Below are 21,424 nucleotides of genomic sequence, written 5' to 3'. Positions count from 1 at the left end.
TCTCTGTCCAGAGCCATCCTGCACACAGTGCCCTGACACAGCCCTGCTCTGCAGACTTGGCTCTGAAGATGACAGCCCAGCTAGAGTAACCACAGGGGATCCATGCTCCCGCTAGCTCTTTGTGTGGCCTCCATTTGCCACTTCCATTCTCATCACCTAGTCTATCCAAAAGGATAGACATTTTTTTCCTATATTATTCTAGAGGGGCTGTAAGAATGTTAATATTTATGGGTCTGACTAGCTGGGTAATCAGACTTCTTCATATTGTGGTGTAACCATTTTGAAGAAACTGTTTCAAGGAAAAGTGAATCCCAAGGTTCCAGCAGGGCTGAGAAAAAAGGGAATATTTTATCATCTATGATCTTTCTGATCAAAGCAATACTAAAAGCATTTCTCTGTCTGCAGAGAAAAAACTGAGGAATGTGGAGTAGGCAGAAAAACTAATATTACATGTGCCTTTTGAATCTCCTTCACATCCAGAAGAAGGGACAGCCCAACCTTTCATTCTGCAAGTATGTGCAGGCATCTACATTTATCATGCTGTGAACTTCTCTATTTTACTCCATTTCAGTCTGTAAAGAAATGCAAATGGACTGATTAAGCCGAATTATTGTAGTCTCCTCTCCCTCCATGGAAAATATGTCAGAGCTGTTTTACTGGAAAGCAGACAAGAGGGGGCACTCAGAGATTTCCTACATCAGGGCTTTGCTTTGTGCTGTGTTGGTAGGAAATGTATTTGAGAGAGTCCTTGTTGGAAAAGGTTCCAGGAAAAATACCAAATTAACAGAACACCATAAAGAAGCAGAAAAATTTGTCAGCAAGGGAAAGAAGAAAAATGGGGGTGAGTGGGTAATGTAGGAGAACACCCTGGCACACCACACCAGAAGCCCTGACCCTATAAATCTGCTTGGGTGGGAGGACAGAATGCTGCAGGAACAGGGCTGGAAGTGAAGATCCCATGGCAATGAGAAGCAGGCTGGGTCCAAAGTGTTGTCCAAGTAGTGAGCTAAAGCTGGCTTCAGGCCCCTTGCAAAAATTTACATTTGCTCAAAAATGAAAAACTGCATGATAGGGACTGAGAGAAGCTGTAGGAGATACAGCTTGTAGGGCAGTCCTCATTTTACTAATTAAACATTTTGGATTGCCTACACAGGGTCACTTGGGAAAGTTAAATAAATCAATCAGCTAAAGGTGTGAAGTCAATTTATGTAAGTTATAGCATATTCAAGCTGTATGTGAATGGTTTCATTCAGAGTAAATGGCCTTAGATTACTGCAGCTTAATTTTCTAGATTAGCAGAAACAAAATATGTTTTGATAGCAAAGTAAAACAAGATGGAGGGAGAATAAACATCCAGCTAGCAACTTAGCCCAGCACCTATGGTCCCTCTTTGTTTTTAGCAGCAGAAAATCCAAAGCTACCTAGACAGACAAATAAAGTTTACCATGCATTATAAATATGGTCTAACAGCCCTGGCTGCCAAAGGCTGCAAGGAGCAGAAAGTGTGTTACGACAGCAAGTACAAACCTCACAGTATTTGCTGTGCCCCCACCAGTCCCTTTTGCTGCCCATATCACTCCATCAGCTGCCCACTGGAGCTGAACCATATCCCTGCTGCAAACAGTGAAATCAAGTAATTATGAATTAACTTCTAACTAACACAGCTTAACTAAATTACCAGAGACTGGTATTATCAGAAACATAACTGTTTTATTAAAGACTACATTATTTTGCTCAGTTAAGTGAACTATCAGTCAATCAAAAACTCTGCCTTGCTCACTGAACTTCCCTTCTCTGCCCTTCACTCACCATTACGGTCTCTTCAACTTCATTTTGAACCAGCAAATTGAGCCAGTCTTGTGTCTCTTTTGCCTCTTGTAGGCTTCTCCCATTAATCTCATCATTGCACCATTGCACTTTGCTGTAAAAATGAAGAATTTCTGGTATTAAAACTAAATAAGGGAAATCAAAATCAGGTAATTGTCTGAGGCAGGTACATGTTAATGGACACCAGTTTCTGAATAGTACCTGTGTATCTGCTTCCCAAGGAAACCTGAATTGTGACTTCCAAAACCATCTGTTCCCTGCTATATCTTTGTAGACTGCCCATTAAAACCGAGACTGGGATTTGCTAAGCAAGTGAATTTCACTGGTCACTTTAGACACCTAAATCAAATCACTACCTGAGGGTGAAAATGGGTTAGATAAGGAAATATTGTACAGCATAGATGTGATAACATTATAGTTCTGAATTTTTTTAACTACTGGCGATATGAAAATGGACTTTTCATTGAACTCCTTTAATACTGCAGATTTTTGTCTAGAACTTCCCCCATGGGTCACATTTTCCCTTTTTAAAAAGGAAAAATACCAGGCTTGATTTAGTAAATTTCTGATCTATTTTAACAGGATGGGTTTGGAAATGCATTGTTAAATTGAGTATTACACATTTTTATGACTATTAGGGGAACTTCCACAGGAGTGTAAAAATGGTAGAGCAATCCAATGAGAAAATAAAAGCATCGTAGTAACGCTGAGACATTTGGCACATTCACTTTAAAAACGAGGTAGACTCCTGTTAGGGGAGAAAAGGCAGGCTGAAATTATACTACTGAAATTTAGAAACCCCCAATGTGGCCTAAAAGGATACAGAACCTCAAGTCCCATGGTCCTATTCCTGTTTTAGAGACTTTGTGTTCTCCATATAACACATTTGCTGTGTGAGACTCATTAGATACCCTGCACAAAACTAAGATGTTGCTAAACACATAAATTACTTAGGAAAACCATAAACAGTATTTAAAACAAGAATCTTGTGGTGGTTGTATATAGCCTTTGCAGTAATCTAAGAAGAACAGTGTTCAATCCTTAATTCATCCTTTTCCCCCCAATAAACTGGTAGAAGTGTTATGCAATATACAGCATTTTACAGTAGAAGACAACTGGGTTGAGGCATACAGGCTCTATCATGTCACCTAATTAATAATTAGGCTATGTCTCCATTTTATTTAACAGTTGAGTACTAATATCATTGTTATTGCTGTAAACTCCTGTTGCCTTGAAACCACAGTAAATAATAGCAGAAATATTGTTTATTACAAAAACCCCCAACATTTTAAATACATTTGTGAACGACTTTTCCAGGCATTCCAACAGTGAACTTGCTCTTTGATTCAGGAAGAATTCACTCAATTCAGGAGCCTATGAGCTTAAAAACCATCTTCTTAATGTCTGGGCAGAATTCTTTAAAAGATTTTGTGGGAGAACAAGGTCATGATATGCAGTCAAGAGGATTTCTGGAGAACAGAACTTACATCTGCTGAAACACATCTAAGGGATGACCTTAAGAAACCAAAATGGAACCAAAGCAGAAGTCTTTAGATTCCATAGGGAAATTACTTTCCTTATCCCTGTAATTGCCTGCAGGAAATCAACAAAATAACAATGTATTTTATTTATCTGTTTGGATTTTTTTAAGGACAGTTAGTTGCCATTGAAAACAAAGATGTTTCAGAAATACTTGTAACCTACAGACAGGCATATTTTAGGATTTATGTCCCTGCTTCCAGCAATTAGCTTTCTAAGGATGTGTTTAAAAAAAGACTGGACATGGCACTTGGCGCTATAGTCTAGTTGAGATGTTAGGGCATAGGTTGGACTTGATGATCTTAGAGGTCTCTTCCAACCTCATTATTCTGTGAATCTGTGATTCTCTTCAGCACTTGCTGAGATTTTCTTTGACATTTTCACTCAACCACAGCCTTGCTGGTCTTCAAGGCACCATCCTCTGCTCTTCCAGCCCCGGAGCTATGTTCTTGGTGCCACAGACCCTCAAGTTTGCCCAGAGTTCAGCAGTGTCTGCTTGCAGAGCTACCAGCAGTGCAGAGCAGCACAGCCGTCCTTCCCCAGCCTTCCCTGGGAGCCCATGGCCCAGTGCAGCCATGCTCTCACTCCCTCATGGCTCTGTGCCTCTGGCAACCTCTCTCACGGTGCCATGCCCACCTCCTTTTCATTCAACAGTGACAGAAGGAGGTTTGCAGAACACCGTCGACCTGCTCAAGTTCAAGTCCTGGGAGATGGCAGCCCTGAGACTACAATTCCTCAGGCTTGGTTTCAGCTGCACAACAAATAGAACCACAGAAATTTTCAAGAAGAGAGAGAGCAAAATATCTTCAGCAGGGAAGTAACACAAAAAGGTGTCTAAATCCTTTACAGGATAGCTAAATGACTGTTTGGTGAAGTAGAAACATTTTCCCCTAAGAATTTCTTCAGGTTAAATCCCTGAAAAGTCACAGTCAACCAGCTGGAGAAGAACCATGGGAGGTCCTACAAGTTACTGCAATGGATCTGCTTTTTAGCTTTACTCAACCTTCAGCATTAGGTATGCAACATTCCTCTCAGAGCTTAAATTTATTTCCTCACAGTTTTGTCCTATCCTACAAATTAGACACATTTTAAGAAATTAAAAGATGGGAAAAAAAGAAATAAAAAAAATTAAGCCACTCAGAATAAGACAAATGTCTCCATTAGCAATATGTTTATGAATATATTTGCACAAAAACAACAAAAGGAAATTCGTAATACTGCACACAATGTTTTAAATGATGTTGTGAAAGCAGGCCAAAATGTTCAATCTCCTTAAGCAGCAGTTGAAATAGGCTTTAAATTAATCAGGATTCTTAGAAATTGTAATAAGAAGGGTCTGATGAAAAACAGCTGCACCCAATCCGTATAAAAACCTTCAAAAAGAAGGGAATTAAGTGATAATGCTGGTGGAAGGGCATATCATCACAAGATGGTCTCCTGCTGCTACAAAGTGCCAGAGCAAGACCAAGTATTTTTCCAAGGAGAGATAATTATGATGAGCCTCAGCCCTGTTTTCAGGGGCTTGACTTCCACTCTGTGGTGTGGTGATAGAGGTCTCTTTTGGGTAGTCTTTAAATTACTGAACACTGATAGAAAGAGCATCCAGTTCTAATGCTTATTAGAAGCGGTATTCAAAACATCTCTTCCTCCACTATAGCAATGTGTGTGAGAAGGATGTGTTTCCAAAGTATGGCTTTGTAAAGGAGAGGAATAGACATGAAAATAAAATCTATGCCTAAGCATTGAAGCTCCTCTGAACTGTAGACTCAATAAAGTTAAATTACAGCCCAGTATTGGTGAAGGAGAAAGTATCCCACAGAGAGGCAGGATGTTAAGTCTGGTCTCAGGAAACCAGTTGTCTGCACAAAGAATCCCTTGTGGAATACCAAGAGATGATGCTAACAGGTTCTAGTAGTATTTCCACAAAAAATAATGTGCTATTTTGGCAAGATTAATGATGCAACCAGGTGATATCATAAAAAAACAATAGTTGATGAAGAAAGAAAGAAAGAAAGAAAGAAAGAAAGAAAGAAAGAAAGAAAGAAAGAAAGAAAGAAAGAAAGAAAGAAAGAAAGAAAGAAAGAAAGAAAGAAAGAAAGAAAGAAAGAAAGAAAGAATTTTTTAATGACTCTCAAAGAAATGTTAATTTGGGTTGTTTTTGTTTGGTTTTTTTTGTTGGTTTTTGTTTTGTTGTTGTTGTTGTTGTTGTTGTTTTTTACAAAGAAGCAATCAGATCTCAGTAACTCCCCTCCTTTGGGTGATGTGATTTCTGAGTGTCCCCCAGGACTGACACATGCAGCTCACAGTGGAGCTGCAAGATCAAACTGATCTCCATTGGTTTATAGCAACTTCCCCCAAAACTTACGGATTTATGCAACATTGACAGCTTGCAGCTGCCAAATCTCCCTTACTGAACTGACACTTATCATGTCCACTCTATTTGCTGTCCACTGAGATTTAATCACCTGGAAACTGAGGTCTGTGTTTTGCTCAAAAGGACTTTAGAAGACTGTATGAAAATATTCGCACATGGGACTTTTCATCTCATTTTTTTGCCCTGGAACAAATTGCTTAACTTTTGTTGTCTTCTGTTTCTGTGGTTATTATATTGTGTTAAAGTTCATAGTTACCCCGGAGAGTCTGTGAACGAAGAGTTCAGGGCTCCCATGTGGAAATGTTCTATTGCATCAGAGCTGCTGCTCCTCCTCCAAGCCAAGTCACCCCCACAGGAGATTCCTCTGGGTAGGAGACATTGCACAGAGACACGCATCCAGCATTCCTACAGATGCTCATTTATTTCTCTCTGATCTAATTATATGGCAAAGGTAAATCTTGCTATCAGTTATTTGCACAACAAAAGAAGTTAAAGCAGTAAGATTTTTGCCAGCCTTGACAATGTGTAGAGGCAAATAGAGGTAGAGGTACAGGCACTACAGAGGGACCATTAAATTCATCTTATGGGGAGTTTGCTAAAACGGCCTCAGTGTAAGGTCTCAGCTTTCTCCATTTCCTGCCTTCTGCAATCCCAATGTCTGTCATTTCCCAAGATCGCTAAATGTTATACCCTGAAAAAAAAGGCTTGATAATGCAAATGTAGTTAGCAACGACAAGTCTTTCTGAGGGCCCTGTAAGAGTCATAAACATGTTTGTTTTAATTGAGGTGGGGTAGGGTTTGTAGTGCAATAGAGCAATGAAAACAGCCCAAATAAACAACTCCTCTCATCTCCTGCTCTGACAGCCCCTTTCTCAAAACACCAATATTACCCACTTAGAAAATGGATTTATGCCAAGTTTAAAGCATTTCTTCTTTCAGCACACCAGATGGTACAAAAAATTCAAAATATTTCTTACAACAGCTGTATCTTTGACAACAAAATTAATACAAACTGAAATACCACTGTTGTGTGTAGGCCATAATGACCACACTCCTCAGTTTTGTGTCTAATGTAACAAGGCATTTGATAGTTAAGAAATATATCCGATCAACTCAGCATTGCGTCAATCATATGACTCTGTCTGGGTGTTCAAACCCGGTTGCAAAATTTAGTGCCTTTGTAGTTTAACAGCTGGCCTGATAAGAATGTAAAATACACCTTTCCCTAGAGCTATAATAAATGTGTTAACACTTTCTTACAACCAACACTTTCCTACAACTCATCATTTTCTTGCCCCAAGATCCCTCTTTATATATTTGGTGACATAAATCTTTTAAGCTGATTTTGACCAGAAGCTAACTTCCCTTACTCTCTGGTATTGGGACTTTTGAGGAACACAAGATGTGTTTTTTTCATTTGGTGTTTAAAGAGGAGGAGGGAGGAGGTGGAATACTTTCAGCTCAGACAAAACAAAAAATGAAAATGATGGTGCTTGCAATTTCCATCTCCTTAACACAAATGTGTACAGTAAGGTTTTTTAATTATCTATTTGTTAGATCATTAACTAGATCATTAGATATGACATGCAATTCTTTAGTGTTTCGAACAGTGTGGTGGCTTTGGCATGTCCTGAACAGTGAGCAATAAGAGAAAGAAACATGAAAATAAAACTGAAGTCAAGTAGTTTTCCCATCAAAAGAGCACACTATCCAAACACTTTAATGAACACAGTTCTATCTGCATATGTTTCTACATGCATATGAACATTCTTGATGCTAGCATGTGAACATCTGCTAAAAAATTTAATTACTTAGGAGTGCTGTGAAGCAAGAAATAACTGTTAGCTCTTGTAGCAGTGAGGGAGGATGGTGTGGTGGTTATTGATGCTGGACAAAGCCTAGTCTTGTTTTGTGAGACACTGAGCCACCTCAACAGGGAGTTTTACATACCAAAGTTGTGTAAGGCCTGAGGCACATGGAGGATCTACCATGGGAACAGACAGTAAAACCCCAGGACCCAAGTTGCAGTCATCCTTTTCCCAGTCAGACCTTGCCTGTGGTAGGTGAGCACTGCCTTCCCCACCTCTGTGTGACTATCTTTACTCCCTGACAGTCACTGAAGGTGCTCTCCCAGAGGCACCTTCCCTGCACAAATCACTCCTCTCAAATTCCTGCAGAGCAATTCCCACCCTTATCTGTGGGATTCCCTTACTTCTGTGACTCTAGTCCTCATTCAGCACAAGCACGTGCTTGCACAGACCATCTGGCATTGAAATGATGTGGCTGAACTGGTACAGTCATGCTGGATGTGGAGGTGGTAAGCACATGGCTTTTATTTACAGATACAGTGCTACAGCTATTTTTAACCATCTTCCTTTTTGCACAACTGTGCTGTCATATCAGTTCAATTTACTTGAAAATTAATATTAAAAATATTACTCAATACAAGTGCTCCCATTAAAAAAAGTTTAATAAGTAATTAAGTCTTACATTAAATGTAGCTGTTTCTAAATGAAAATTTTTGTGTGCTTCTTCAAAAAAATATACTGTCCAAATTGATGAGGCAAATGTGCGTGACCTTATCAGACATGAGCAGATGGTTTTACACTAGGTAAAACTCTATTTTATCTAGAGAGCGAAATTACTTATCTAGACACATAAATGTATCTAGAGGTCTCTAAATACCAAAAGGGTGATGGCTTTCTGTCTCTCCTCAAATAGCGTATCCCCACAGTCAGTTCAATTTCAGGATGTGTGTGACTTCTATGCCCTGGTGATCAACTGAGCAGGATCAGAACAGATTTCTCTGATCCATACTGAAGATTGAGCTGATCTTGAAGGCTTAGAGTCATCCTTGTTTTCCCACCCCCTGCAGAGCTGCACAGCTTATTCACTGCCAGTCAGGCAAGAGCTGGCCCACTGTGAAGGTACAGACCTCTTTTAATTCAGATAAAGTAATTTTAAAGCTACATTTAGGAAAGAATCCTCTAAAGGACCCATTGCATCTCCTTTAATTTTTAGGGAAGAAAACAAACAGACGATCTCTAAGTAGGATTTTCTGAGCTCTGTTGTGTTACTTTGCATTTGGCCAAAATTTACTTACAGTTACTTATTTCCATTTCCATTTGCAAGAGCCCAGATCTCTCACACAAATCCCTGTTAAGGACACACATTTGTAGAGCATTAAAGGAAGCTAAAGGGATGCCCACACTCTTGTTAAGCCCCATCTTAGCTGCTGATTTGAAGTCAGATAACTCCTCAACCTCTGAACTCCAATTCTACCCCCTGCTTTCATGGTGCCTGCTACACAAGCAGGGGTCAAGCATCAGCAAAATGCCAGCCTGTCCAAGAGAACTTCCCATGTGCAGCCTGGACAGCAAGGTGTGCAAAAGCTCAGCCAATAGTAGCCATGGGGCAGAAATTTCCTCTGAAAACTCTTTTCTGTTGTATCTCTTTCAGCCCAGTGCAAAGCTGAAAGGGTCAATATGGAAAGTGCCAGTGTTTTATGCTAATGCATTTGGTTTGGTACAAGAATGAAGATTATTGAAAATGGTTGAAAGAACTACTTCAAAATATTTTTTTCCATCCTTCTTGGTAAGATTTTATTCCTAACTGTGCACTCACTTGGACAAAACCAGAGTAATTCAAGTGGAACATCGGCCAAGGCTCTGGACTCACTATTCGATCAGTCTCAGAAGCCAATGCTATCATTAAAATTACTTCCTTCTTCAGCACCAGCTCTGCCACCCGAAACAAAATCCTGTGCATTTGAGAGGTTCCTAGAAAATCATCTGTGCTTCCCAAAGTCTGTCCCTGTAAGTCCCTTTCCCAGCCACAGCACGTGCATAATCACCATGGCTAACCAATTATTCTGGAAGCGTGTGTGATTCCCAGACTGTCAGATTTTCGTGGTTTGAGATGTTGACATACAGCTCCAAGCTGAACACTTTCTGCTCTAGGATAAAGCACATAATGGAGAACAGGGAGGGTTTAGTACACCTGTTCTCCATCCATCCATCCACCATCTTTAGACTTGAGAGAAATTCACTGTAGACTGCCAGAGGTAAAAGGCAATGAATGAAGTCACTCCACAATATTTTATTTTGCTGCTAAGATACCATAAGTTTAAAGGAAAGCTGACACCAGGAAAGGTTACAGGCATCCCAGGAAAGAGCTCAGGAAGCAGGGAACACCGCCCATATACTTCTAATGCATTTCTAGCTAAGCTCCACACATTTAATATCTTGCCTTTCATCAAAACGATTTATGATGTTTGATAGCAGAATGGTATTGCCAAGAGGCTGTGCTGCAGGAACACTATCCTTGTGGTGTCATGCAATGACATTGCAGGAATAAATTATCTCGCTCCCTCTCTGCAGTAAGTGCTCACATCCTCTCTGAGCAATCCATTTACAAAAAGAGATGGAAGCTGCAGATCAGTGCACACCACATCTGATGAGCAGTATGAACTGCAAACCCCATCTTCTCCTGTGAGCTGATGGAGGCCCCAGCTTCACCCAGTCATTTACTATTCTGAGTTGTCTCTGTCATTCTGCTGTCCTTGTTCTCTTCAAGGTCCAGCCTGGCACTTTCCTTTACAATCCTCTGATATTTTTACATTCCTGTAATGCTCATTTTGTCAAAACCAGAGAGTAACTATGTGTACCTTAGATGTCTTCATACAACTCAGGAGCCACAGAGATGTAAACTGCACCATGTCCATCTGTATTTCTCTGGCTTGCACTTGTTGTGTCTTGCTAGTTTTCATCCTAGTCCTGAATGTGTTCTTGCTTTTATCGTTTGTTCTATCACACTTCATGCCAATGTCCCCAAAGCCAGGATTCACCCTCAGCAGTGGCAGAGCACAGAATTTATTATCCTGTATAACCAGAACTATGCAGAAAAAAGTTGTCTTTGGAGAACAACATGCAAGCTGGAATGGATATGAGGTATGTGCATGGCCAGTCAAGAACTACTCAAAGGTGAAATGCCTTTTCAAAAGTACTGAAATCAAGTGGCTGCAGTGCTGTGGTCATTTGTACAAGATGAAAGACAAGAATATTTTTCTGAAACTGGCTGAAAGTTAGCAACATCACTGACCACATGCCAGTATCCCCTTCAGAAGTAAAATCTGCCTGGGAAAAGTGTTTTTGAGACAGAGCACATCTGTCAGAGCAGCAGTTTGCCTTGGACAGTGCCACACTTTTCCCTGTAGCAGTTAAGTCATCATAACAGGTCATGCTCTCCAGTGTATTTGTTCCATATTTTTTGCTAGTCCACTACAGTCCACTCTTGTTTTAATCATGAGATCTCCTTTTCCACAGCAATGTCTGAAAAAATCCATGAGCCTGGTGCCTCAATAGTCACAGTGCTATCTTTCAAGTGTCCTTGAACCTTTAGTTCCCCACAGGGACCATGATGAGTCCTTAGCCTTGCTAAGGTGACTGCACAAGGGATGGATTTTTGCAGGTCAGTCTGTGTGAGAATTTGGAATGAGAAGTCTATTCTTATCTCACTTAGTGGGTCACCTTGGAGGAGTTTGTTTCCAGTCCTATGCTTCACTCTCCTCATATGTTGGAAGAGATATTTAATATTTCTTGATGAAAAGCAATTAGCTAAGCTGCAACACAATTTCCTCTCCTAATTATCTGTCAGCCTGCTGTCTGCTGAGAGAATGTTCAAGCTATGTGCTCTCATGCTTGCAGGTGCACTAAGGCACTATTTATTTTTGTTTTTCTTAGCCTCTCTCTTATATTTCTTGGGCACAGTCTTTGTGCTCTTAGTCTTCATAAAAATGGATCATGATACTCTATTCATCCTAAGTTCCATCATAGCACTCTTGACAGAAAAAACATTAATTATCAAAGAAATAGCATTAGAGTTTTAATTTATAGTTTAACTTCTGATTTGACGTGTAAAGAAATATGATATTTGAAGCAATTTGAAATAAGGGATGGCATCCAGGCTCTCTGAAAGACTCTGGCATAATTCAACTTGACCATAGACTGCACAGGAGAAACAGATCTCAACACCTGGAATTCTGCACTATTCTGGAATATCCTTTAAAATAGCCTACAAGCATCTGCCAGGACAATACATGATACCTCCACACTCTGGAGCATGAGTTGTGCTGGTGGTGAGTTCCTGTGCAGAGTAACCATACAGAGCCTATTTGTGAAGTTCAGTCTGTCTGGGACACCCCAGTGCCACGCTTTACGTGCTGTGCAGTCAGTCTGCCCTTTGTGATGGCCATGTGTCTGGGACTTACAGACACCTGGCAACTCCATTAGCATTATATATCTTTGTCCTTCTTTTTACATGGCCAGACATGTTTAACAAACCAAAAAGCTCACCCTTCCTCCTGACAACGTTTCTGTGCAGAGAGCGAAAGTGGGCATGTATGGGACAATATAGAGATGATGTGTTTGAAAACCAGCTAAGGCCAGTAACCCTCATCTCCCTTTATCTAGCCCTTCTCCCCAGCCTCCACATGATCATTTCCTGAAGCACAGAGAAAATCTCCTCCAGCTAGTTCCCTGTTTCTTTGGCTTATGGTGGAGGGGAGGAAAGCCCTTTCCATGGAGGCACCCGCCTTTGTTCTCCTTTTTGCCCAAAGCCACCTTGCTCTTCAAGCTGCTGCTCTATCACCTCTGCCCCTTTGTTCTCCTGCTTAGGGATTTTCCACTCCTCACCTTCCTGCTGATAAAGTTAATCAAACTAATTTTCCCACTCAGTCACCTCCCTTATCACAGTCACGGACTGCTTGGCCAGAGCCCAATGGATATTCTTTATGAGTGCTGCTGTTTGTTCTGCAGCTTTTTTTGGCCAGGGTGAGTGATGTGTCCCAGGGTCTGTGTCAGCAGCTCTCTCATTCACAATACCTTGAGACAAACAACAAATACATTTTGAACCGTTTTGTGAAATAACTCAAATTCATACATTCAGAAAATTTCATCATCAGGAAAAGTTCCAGGATCTTTTTGTTTAGCTTTGAAACTCTCTGCTTTTAACTAGTGCTTAGTCCAAAGGATGACGGCAACTTGTTTCAGCTTCTCTGTCAATGACTGTGGAAGAAGAAAGCAAATTTTATTCTCTTTTGTGTTGCAGTGCAGAGGTTCTGAAGATGCAGAATGGGAATACGTGTGAGAATCAGCAGGAAATATCTCTTCTCCTTGGCATATCTGGCAGATCTCTAGTCTGATCTGCCTCCCAAGGCCCTCTCAGCAGTTAATGCAAGAGCCCATGGCTCAGTGACTGAGGAAGCCAAGGAAATTGGTGCTTAACCCCAGACAGGCTGAAATTAAGGTGAGTCCCATCCAGTGATTCAGAAAGATTTGCAGTCCTTCTTCCTGCTGCTGTTACTCTCTAGCAGCACGTGTATCAGTAACACCAAGGGCAGCATTTTGAGCAATCTGTCAGCTGATCAGGTAGTGTCACAAGTGAGTAGGTAGATCCTTATGCTCTGTGTTGCTACTCATCCCCATCGTTTGATTTCATGCCACTGAGTTTGCCTAAACAATCTCAGTCATGGTCTGCTCCCCATAACTTGGCTGCCAGTGTTAGAGACCTCTAAGGAGATCCTGTCAGGTCGGTGGCAGAAAAATTCCTGAGTACATAAGGCTTGCACTCCTAAGAGGATTCCTCTTTGCACATTGCTCCTGCTGCAGGGTGACATTGCAGAATTTCACTGGTTATCCTGCTGAGGTGAAAAAATAAAACAAGTTTTATTGTGCTATGCTAGAAACAGTTCTGAAAAGCATTCTAGATTTGGAAAGCAGGTGCAAAGAATCAAGGGGCATATCCTGCTCTGACCTCACATACCCCATGTCTGCCCCTGGCCACTCATCCGTGCACCTCTCACATGAGCTCTGGACCTTCCTTAAGCTTTTCATAAACTGACTTAACTCACTAAAACAGCAGAAAACGAATCCCAGAAGGAGGAAAGGGAGTAAAGAGCTGTCTGAAGTTGCAGTTGGGTCGTTTGGCGGGGCAGGATGTCCGGCGGATACCAGGGCTGCGGAAGGGAGCAGGGGATGCAGGGTGGGCACAGGATTCAGGATGGCACAGCCTGCCTTCCTCTGCTCAGCAAGCTGGGCACCAGCCCACAGGCACTTGCAGCCGTGCTCCCGAGCAGTCTCATCCCTCTAATGTCATCCCCCTGGATTGTGGCAAAGCTCGAACTCATGCTTTCCCTGGGAATTCAACAGACTGTAAATGCCACACTGGGAGTTTCCTGTAGCTTAAAGACTCGATAATTGGTTTAATTAGGCTATCAATTTATGATCTTCTTGCTAGTGAAAAGCTGCTTGATTCAATGTTAGCTTTTGATATGCAAAAATGCTTTTGAAACTCTACCTCAACCTGGGTGGCCCAGAAAGTGTTATAATTTCCCTGACAATAGATAATTCATTCATAATACACACATGTATCCCTGCTTGACAAATGCTGATGGAGAGTGTTGAATAATCTCTGAGGCTATGAATTCATAGGAAGTTTTCCCTGGAGACATTGCCAGAGGGATAAGATTTTCAGACTCCCCCCAACTCAAAAGCATCAGTTTACTTCACTGGCTTTCTTGTGTTTGAATGTGCAAATATTTCATTCAACCTAGTGAGAGTGCATAAAGGCAGGGACAGTAGCAATGACAGAGAGGAAATATTCTTCTCTTTCCCAGTCCTAGCACTAGTACTGGGAAAAACATAGCATGAAACTAAAGATTCAGTTTAAATACAGAAGTCTTAATGACTAAACTTTCTATGATATAGTCACAGAAATACCTAACAAATAGTCATTATGGTGGTAGAAAGATAACAACTTATCTATAATTTTATACTGATGCTAATTATGATCTCTGACTAGATGAATTAGAAGATTCTCAGTTCTGATTGTGGTGTTGTCAGCATCCTTCTGTGTTTCAAAGGCCCTGGCGTTTCTATTACCAGTATTTTACTAGTATGACAACAAGAATGACAGTGTTGCAGAGGAATTTCCACTGATTTCATGTCATTTTATACAATATTTAATCTTTCTCTTTACAATTGTTTCAGTATTTTCAGCTATGCTGATTTAATTTAATATTATTTCCCTGCAGAGCCAAAAAGATTTCCAATTCTCACATTTTTTGTTCATGGGGCACATTTGTTTCTGTTTCAATTATGACCCTGTTAAAATAAAAACATTTTGTAAGTTGTAAAAATCTGGTTTAGACAGCACTGTGTTCTTAAATTAATGTTAGCCAGCTTTTCGTGTTCTTACACCTGCAGCCTAGACTTCTGAGCCCAATTTCATATCCTCTATGTTACTTGGGGAAAGTGTTATTAGTGAATCCCTAAAACATTTGCTGTTTTGACAGGTGGTCAGTTTGCTGTCTTGTTCAAAGAGCAGTTTGTCTTTAAGAAGTGCATTGCTGTTCCATACTGGTTTTCTGGCCAGATTGCAAAGTGCCTGATGTCAGCAGTGTTGGTCCAACTCCGTGGTTGACCTTGCCCTTCTCTACTGGCATCAAAAGAGACCTTTCCCTCACCACAGCACATGGCTGTGGCTGGAGGGTGGGGTGGTCAGTGCCACACATTGGTGCCCATGCAGAGAAGAGGGAGAAATGCCTCAGGAGGTTGCAGTAGGGGGTTGGAGGGAAAAATAAGGGAAGTGATGTCTTAAGGGATGTGATGCTATCCAAGATCTATCCCCACACACCATCTATGCTTTCCTTACCTACCCTTGCTTTCCTGAGATGAACCAGGGAGGGACCACAACCATGAGGAACTGCCTTCAATTCCTGCTTTAGAAATATCTCTGGCCATGTCAAAAATCTCCTGTTTCCTCTGGCCTTGGGGTAACAGCAGTGTCAAGTGCTTCCAGACCCAGGCCAGTTTCAGTGGTAGCCAGGGGTCAGGTCTGGTCACAGAGGGAAGCAGCGGTTTGCACAGCTGGTTGCTTCTCTGGGAATGGAAAGTAGATGAAGGCTTCTAAACTGTACACCAGGACATCTCATCTGGAGATGATGAGGTTTTCCAGCTATAGAAACCAAAACCACTGGGGCATAAAGGCTGGATACACCATGCAGAATGACATAAATGTTGTGAGTGCCTGCCACAGCATAGAATCCCTGAATCACAGAACATTAAGTGGTGGAATGGCCCTTAAAGATCATCTAGTCTGAAACACTGCTGCCCTAGTCAGAGACACCTCCCAGTAGACCAGGTTGTGCCTTTTCCTGCCTGGCTTTGAACACTGCCAGGGTGCATTCACCACCTCCCTCAAGGTCAATCTGTTCCAGTGTCTAGTCACTCTTGGAGTAAAGAATTTCCCCCTAATACCTAACCTAAATTTCTCCTCTTTCAATCTGTCTCCACAGTGTGTATATAGCATGTAGTGAAGTGTGATAGGCTGCTTTGAAGGGGTAGAGAGGCTCCTCTCAGGTCACTGATAGATCTCATGTGTTTCTGCAAAGGCCCCCCAAACTCAGCCTTATTCCAGGCTTATCTCAGCCTTGTCTGACCTAAGAACCTTCTGCAGCCCCAAACCTTTGCTTCCTTCTCTCTGTTCATAGCATTTCCAAGCCCTCAAGTCAGGATGAAGGTGTGGGTGCTGATATCTTTCTAGTGATGAGAATGTCTTGCTGCCAAAGTGTTGTATGTCCAAATGCCCAAAACATTCTTCACAGCTAGTGGCTTTACAAACTCACTCAGAACTAAAGGCTTTCCAGGTGGCAGGTGGAAACCAATACCACAAGGAAGAAGAAGAGAAAATCAGATATCTAAGATGATTGGAGAAAGGAAAGGAAAAATAAAAAAAGGGGTTTTTTTTCTGCAATCATGCAAAACAGGCATTTTAGATAGCTGGAGACATTTCTGCACCTTGGTTTGGATGGTGGCCAGTTTACATATGAAGCTGGTGCCAGTGAGGAGGTGAATGAATAGCTTTCTTAGTCCTCCCTGTATGGCTGCTTCTGGGGAGATGAAGGCAGGTCTTCCTGCATGGTGTGAGAGAGAAACTGGTCAAAATCAAAGTCTCTCTGTCTACCCAGTGATCTTCAGCTGTTAAGCTCCAATGTGAAAGGTGCAACAAAGCAGAACTCAAAGACCTAAGAAAGGAAAAGTAGCACTTCAAAAGCAATCCAAAGGGGGAGCTACTTCAAAAGGCAGCCCTGGAGTAAGAAGCACTTCAAAGGGGAAAACTTCCCTAGGGAGCTTGTTGCAAATTATCTTAAAGTAGGTCCTACCATCAAACGGATGTAATTAGTTTCATTCTGATTGTCATGAAATCTTGTTCATTCAAAAACAGCCTGAACATTTCATATGGTAGAGGAGCATTGCCAAAGGATACACCAGACTTCAGTGTAGTTAGCACTCTATCACTGTGGCTGCAGGTACCTGCTCACCAAAGTTTGTTAAAGCTCAGGAAGGTCTCTCAGAGCAAGTCTGTCCAATGTTGTTAATTTGGGTTAATTTAATTCTCATTTTTCACAGCTGACTTGAACACTATAAATGAAGTTTGTTGCTATAGTAAAGTTTCTGGCCTCTCATGTATTTCCAGGTACTTTTTGTAGTGATATTTGAGCACTCCAAAATTGAATACACTTTTTCTTCCTCTGCTTCATTGTCTCTAGGCATAACGCAATCCAAACATCATGAATCGCATGCACTGCCAATTAATTTTATTGTTACCATAGACAGTGCAATTAAAATTGTGGCAACGTGGTCTGACCCTCCAGTTCTTCCTCTTTTTATCTTTCTTGTAATTTTTTTTCCTTCTCATCACTTTGAACCCTTCATTTTCTATGCATCCTTTCCCTGTGCTTGTTCTCATGACAGGGGAACTGAGTCTTCCCAGATCTCCTGGCTGCAGCTGCACCCTCCCTCGGACAGCATTCATATTATCTTCCTGGCCCCAACACTGATGCAAATGTTAAATTTGAAATGTCTGTTTGCTTTTTAGAAGTTCAAACTCTATACTTGTAAAGAAAGTAACAGGGTGAAGTGAATTGCCTCTGCAATTTAGGTGAAGCATGAACAACATCTTCCAAAAAGAATGGAGGCATATCAGGAATGTTAAGTGCCCACAGCCTGATTTCAGGAAACCTTCTTTGGTTCTCAGCACTCTGCTTCCTCAATCCCTTCTCAAATCCTTGGTGATAAGTTAATTTTTCATTCTTATGAGAACTAACTACCACCTTTGGATAAATTTAAAGGAGTGTCTCGTGAAACTGCATCCCTGTGGTTAGCACTTAGCAGTAAGTGCTAAGGTACCTTATTCAATTTTGCTTAAATGGATACAAGAAAAAAAAGAATGGATACATATTAGAATGGTGTTAAATAAAGCACCTATCACTTGAGGGCTCTCACACAGACACCTAGAAAACTTACTCATCTTTTTCTTGTCTTTCCCATCAGTGTGTCACTACACATCTAATTCAAGAGTTAAAGCTTGTTTGTTTCTCCCTGAATAGCATCTACATTGTTACCCCAAGGCAGGCAAAAGGTGGTTCCTTATTCCCTACCCAAGTCAGGCAAAGCTGCATACATACTGGAAAAGGAGGAAGAGGTAAAATGAGGGAGGATTGTTTTTAGATTTTTTACCAAAAAGCAACATATAATACCCCCATCTGGAAGTTATAGTGTCATTTTTCTCCTTGAAACAGACAGACTCTTGCAATGTATTTTCAGTGTCTAATTCCTATATTTTCTGTTAAACAACTTGGTTGCAGCAGATTATCTTCCACATTAATAGTGAGATTAGTGTTGTCTTTTGAAGACAAAGCAATTTTTACACATAAGAAAAGATGTTCCCCTAGACCTCTCAAATCCAGTGCTCTGGATTTGAGGAACCCACACTGAGGCATGTGGAGAAAGCTCCTGGATTGCAGGGAGCCCTGGAGTGTGTGACAGGTACAGTATGGGACATGTCAGACCCACTGCCCTCTGACCTGCTAGTGTTGGCAAGTCAGCTTCCCACAAATAAAAAGTTATTTGCCTTATCAAAGGGTGCTAAAGTGTGCTCTACACACTATGAACACCTATTTAAGCTTTTAATATTAATCCTTTTGTAGTTGCGACTTGTTTTGAAATTTGTCTCTTAGCAACATCAGAGTTATTTACAGTAAATCACATCTGAAATAAGATGAAAGAACTTCACCTGACTTCAGAAAGGAAAATACACACAACTTGTGTTTACAAGGCAACCCATTACAGATGATTGCTTTGGTGATAGCAGCTTATGGAAGATCCATATGCGCAGTTGGCATTTGTAAGGTGATGAAACAGAATGCAGTTTCTGATATCTGATCTGCTTTCACTGTGGTATTTGCAAAAATAAATATACCAAATAAAATTAAACTTGGAAATCATGACAGTTGATTTATGTAAAAAATAGGAACCAAACCATACTCTTTATTAAAATAAAGTTCTAAAATAATTTTTAAAATAATTGCGGTTTCTAGTATTTAGACTGCTAGAGAGCAGCATGACAAAGTAATGGAGCCTGAGGCTGCTATTCTGAGCTAAAAGAAAAGCAAAATAGGGTTGTTCCTGTTTTAAACTAGAAAGGAAATTATCTTATAGAGGATAGCTGCTCTAACTCTATTTCTTTATCACATTCTGAAGAGAGAGAGACAATATATGGAGGTGCTTGACAGAACACACAAACTTTTGCAAGGTGACCAGGGAGGAGGAATCTTTCCTAGAGAATTAAGGGGGAAATGCTGTGGAGGACAGAGTGGCTCTGGAGAGTCACATCTCTGAGTACAGACTTTCACTTTTCAGAGGTGCAACCTGTCCCAAGGGTTAGACCTCTTGCCAAGCCCTTCTTATAAAATGCATATGGAAAAGATCTTCTCCACCGTCATCATCTCTTACAAAAATTTAGATTTCTGTCCCTTCTTTAACAGAACTCAAGTTCAAATCCTCTTTCCTTTAGTCTTTCCCATTGCCATTTGCCACTTCTTAACTGCTGGTCTGTAGCAATGCAGGTTGTAGTCCCTCTTTCATTTTGCATGGATTAATTATATATTCATTATTACGATCTTGGGTCAATGCCCATAAGAATCTGTAGCTGGGAGGACAGCTCTTATCTGAGATGTGAGAGACCTGCATATTAATGAATGTTCTATTTAGTACTAATCCCTGTATTACAAAGTAATAAGTCCTTGTGTCTCCTAAGCCTCCTTTGAATGCTCTAAGTCTTCAAATGCAGGGAATTAAGTTGCCCAGAGAAGTGTTGGATGTCCCATCCCCGCAAACATTCAAGATCAGGTTAGACAGGGCCCTGAGCAGCCAGATCTATTTCAGGATGTCCCTTTTCATTGCAGGGGGTTAGACTATGTGATTTTTAAAGGTCTTTTCCAACCCAAGCTATATCAGAAATTTATGGTTTTATTCTGTTATGTAGCAGTGGAGGGGAGCAGTCTTCCATCCTACAAGTCCAGTCTGGTGTGTGCAGTTTCCCAGTGCAGGGGGGATGAGCACAGTATGCCTCAAATTGGCACCAGGCTGAGGTGGTCACCCATCTCTATCCTGTCACACCTTCAGGCAATTTATTTGTGTGCAGCAGCAGGAAAGTCAGTCTCTGTGGGCTTTGCTGGTAAATCTCAAACACTTGCACACTTTGATGGCACCATAGAAGAGGTTAGCAGCCAACAGGACACTTGGGGAAAGCCCATTTTTAGATTTCAAAGTGTCTACATAACTGGCAGTGAGGTGTTACTGTCTGGATGGCATCTCACCATCAGGCAGCTTCTCCTCCCATGAGATTTTCCCCAGCACAGTCAGTCTGCTAGAATAAGGAGAAAATATCACCCTCCAAGAAATAACAGTCTTTCATTCCAAAATATTTGAGAATGTTTTCTAATGCTCTGAAATGAAAGCAGAAAATATTTCTTATTTCTTGCAGAAGTCAGAGTACCATCTTTATTTTTGTGTCTATTCTCAGTGTTCAGCTGTCATTGTAGTTTAATTATTTTGTCAGAAGCATCTGCAATTTAGAGACTCTTTTTTATATATTTTCATACCATACACATGGTAGTGTATTCTGGGAAGTGGTGGGAAACAGAAAGAGGAAGGGGCAGCAGGACACAAAGATGGTCAGGTTTGGCAACGAACCCAGATTAGGCCACAATGCAGCAAGCTTAACTATGACCAGTTAGAGAGTATAATGAACACAGGAGCACAAGACTGGATATACACTTTTAAAAATGGTAAAGAACAGCTCTATTTATCTTTGATAGTATAATCTTAGAGTAATTTTTGAGTGTACTTGTTACATAGAGTTTGTTGTACTTGCATGATGCTGTACCATTGCAGCGATATATTTATTGAACAAAAACCATTCAGTCTGAATGGTTTTATCTGCCCCAACATTTACAGAGGTGTTGACAAGAGAGCGTGCAAGGTATACATTTGCTGGTCAGGGTTAAGGCACGAAGACATGATTCTTTCAGCTTTTTCTCAAAACAAGGTCACCTGAAAAGGAGTTGGAAAGAGCCTCAGCTATGGAGAGGGTGGCAGGAATGCTGGCCTAGTGAAACCTGCACATGCTATATCTTTTCCAGGACTGACAGGAAAGACCTAGGAGGTATAGCATCTGTGTAATTTAGTGATGTTCTAGGGTTAAGTGGGTCTCCCATCTGGGTGAGAGAGTATCTATTATGCCAGAGCAAGCACATAAACCACAGGCTGACACATAGATTAA

This window comes from Passer domesticus, chromosome 5 (assembly GCF_036417665.1).
Source record: "Passer domesticus isolate bPasDom1 chromosome 5, bPasDom1.hap1, whole genome shotgun sequence".
Classification (NCBI taxonomy): domain Eukaryota; kingdom Metazoa; phylum Chordata; class Aves; order Passeriformes; family Passeridae; genus Passer; species Passer domesticus.
The sequence above is the reverse complement of the archived record's forward strand: the minus strand, read 5'-3'. Positions refer to the sequence as shown.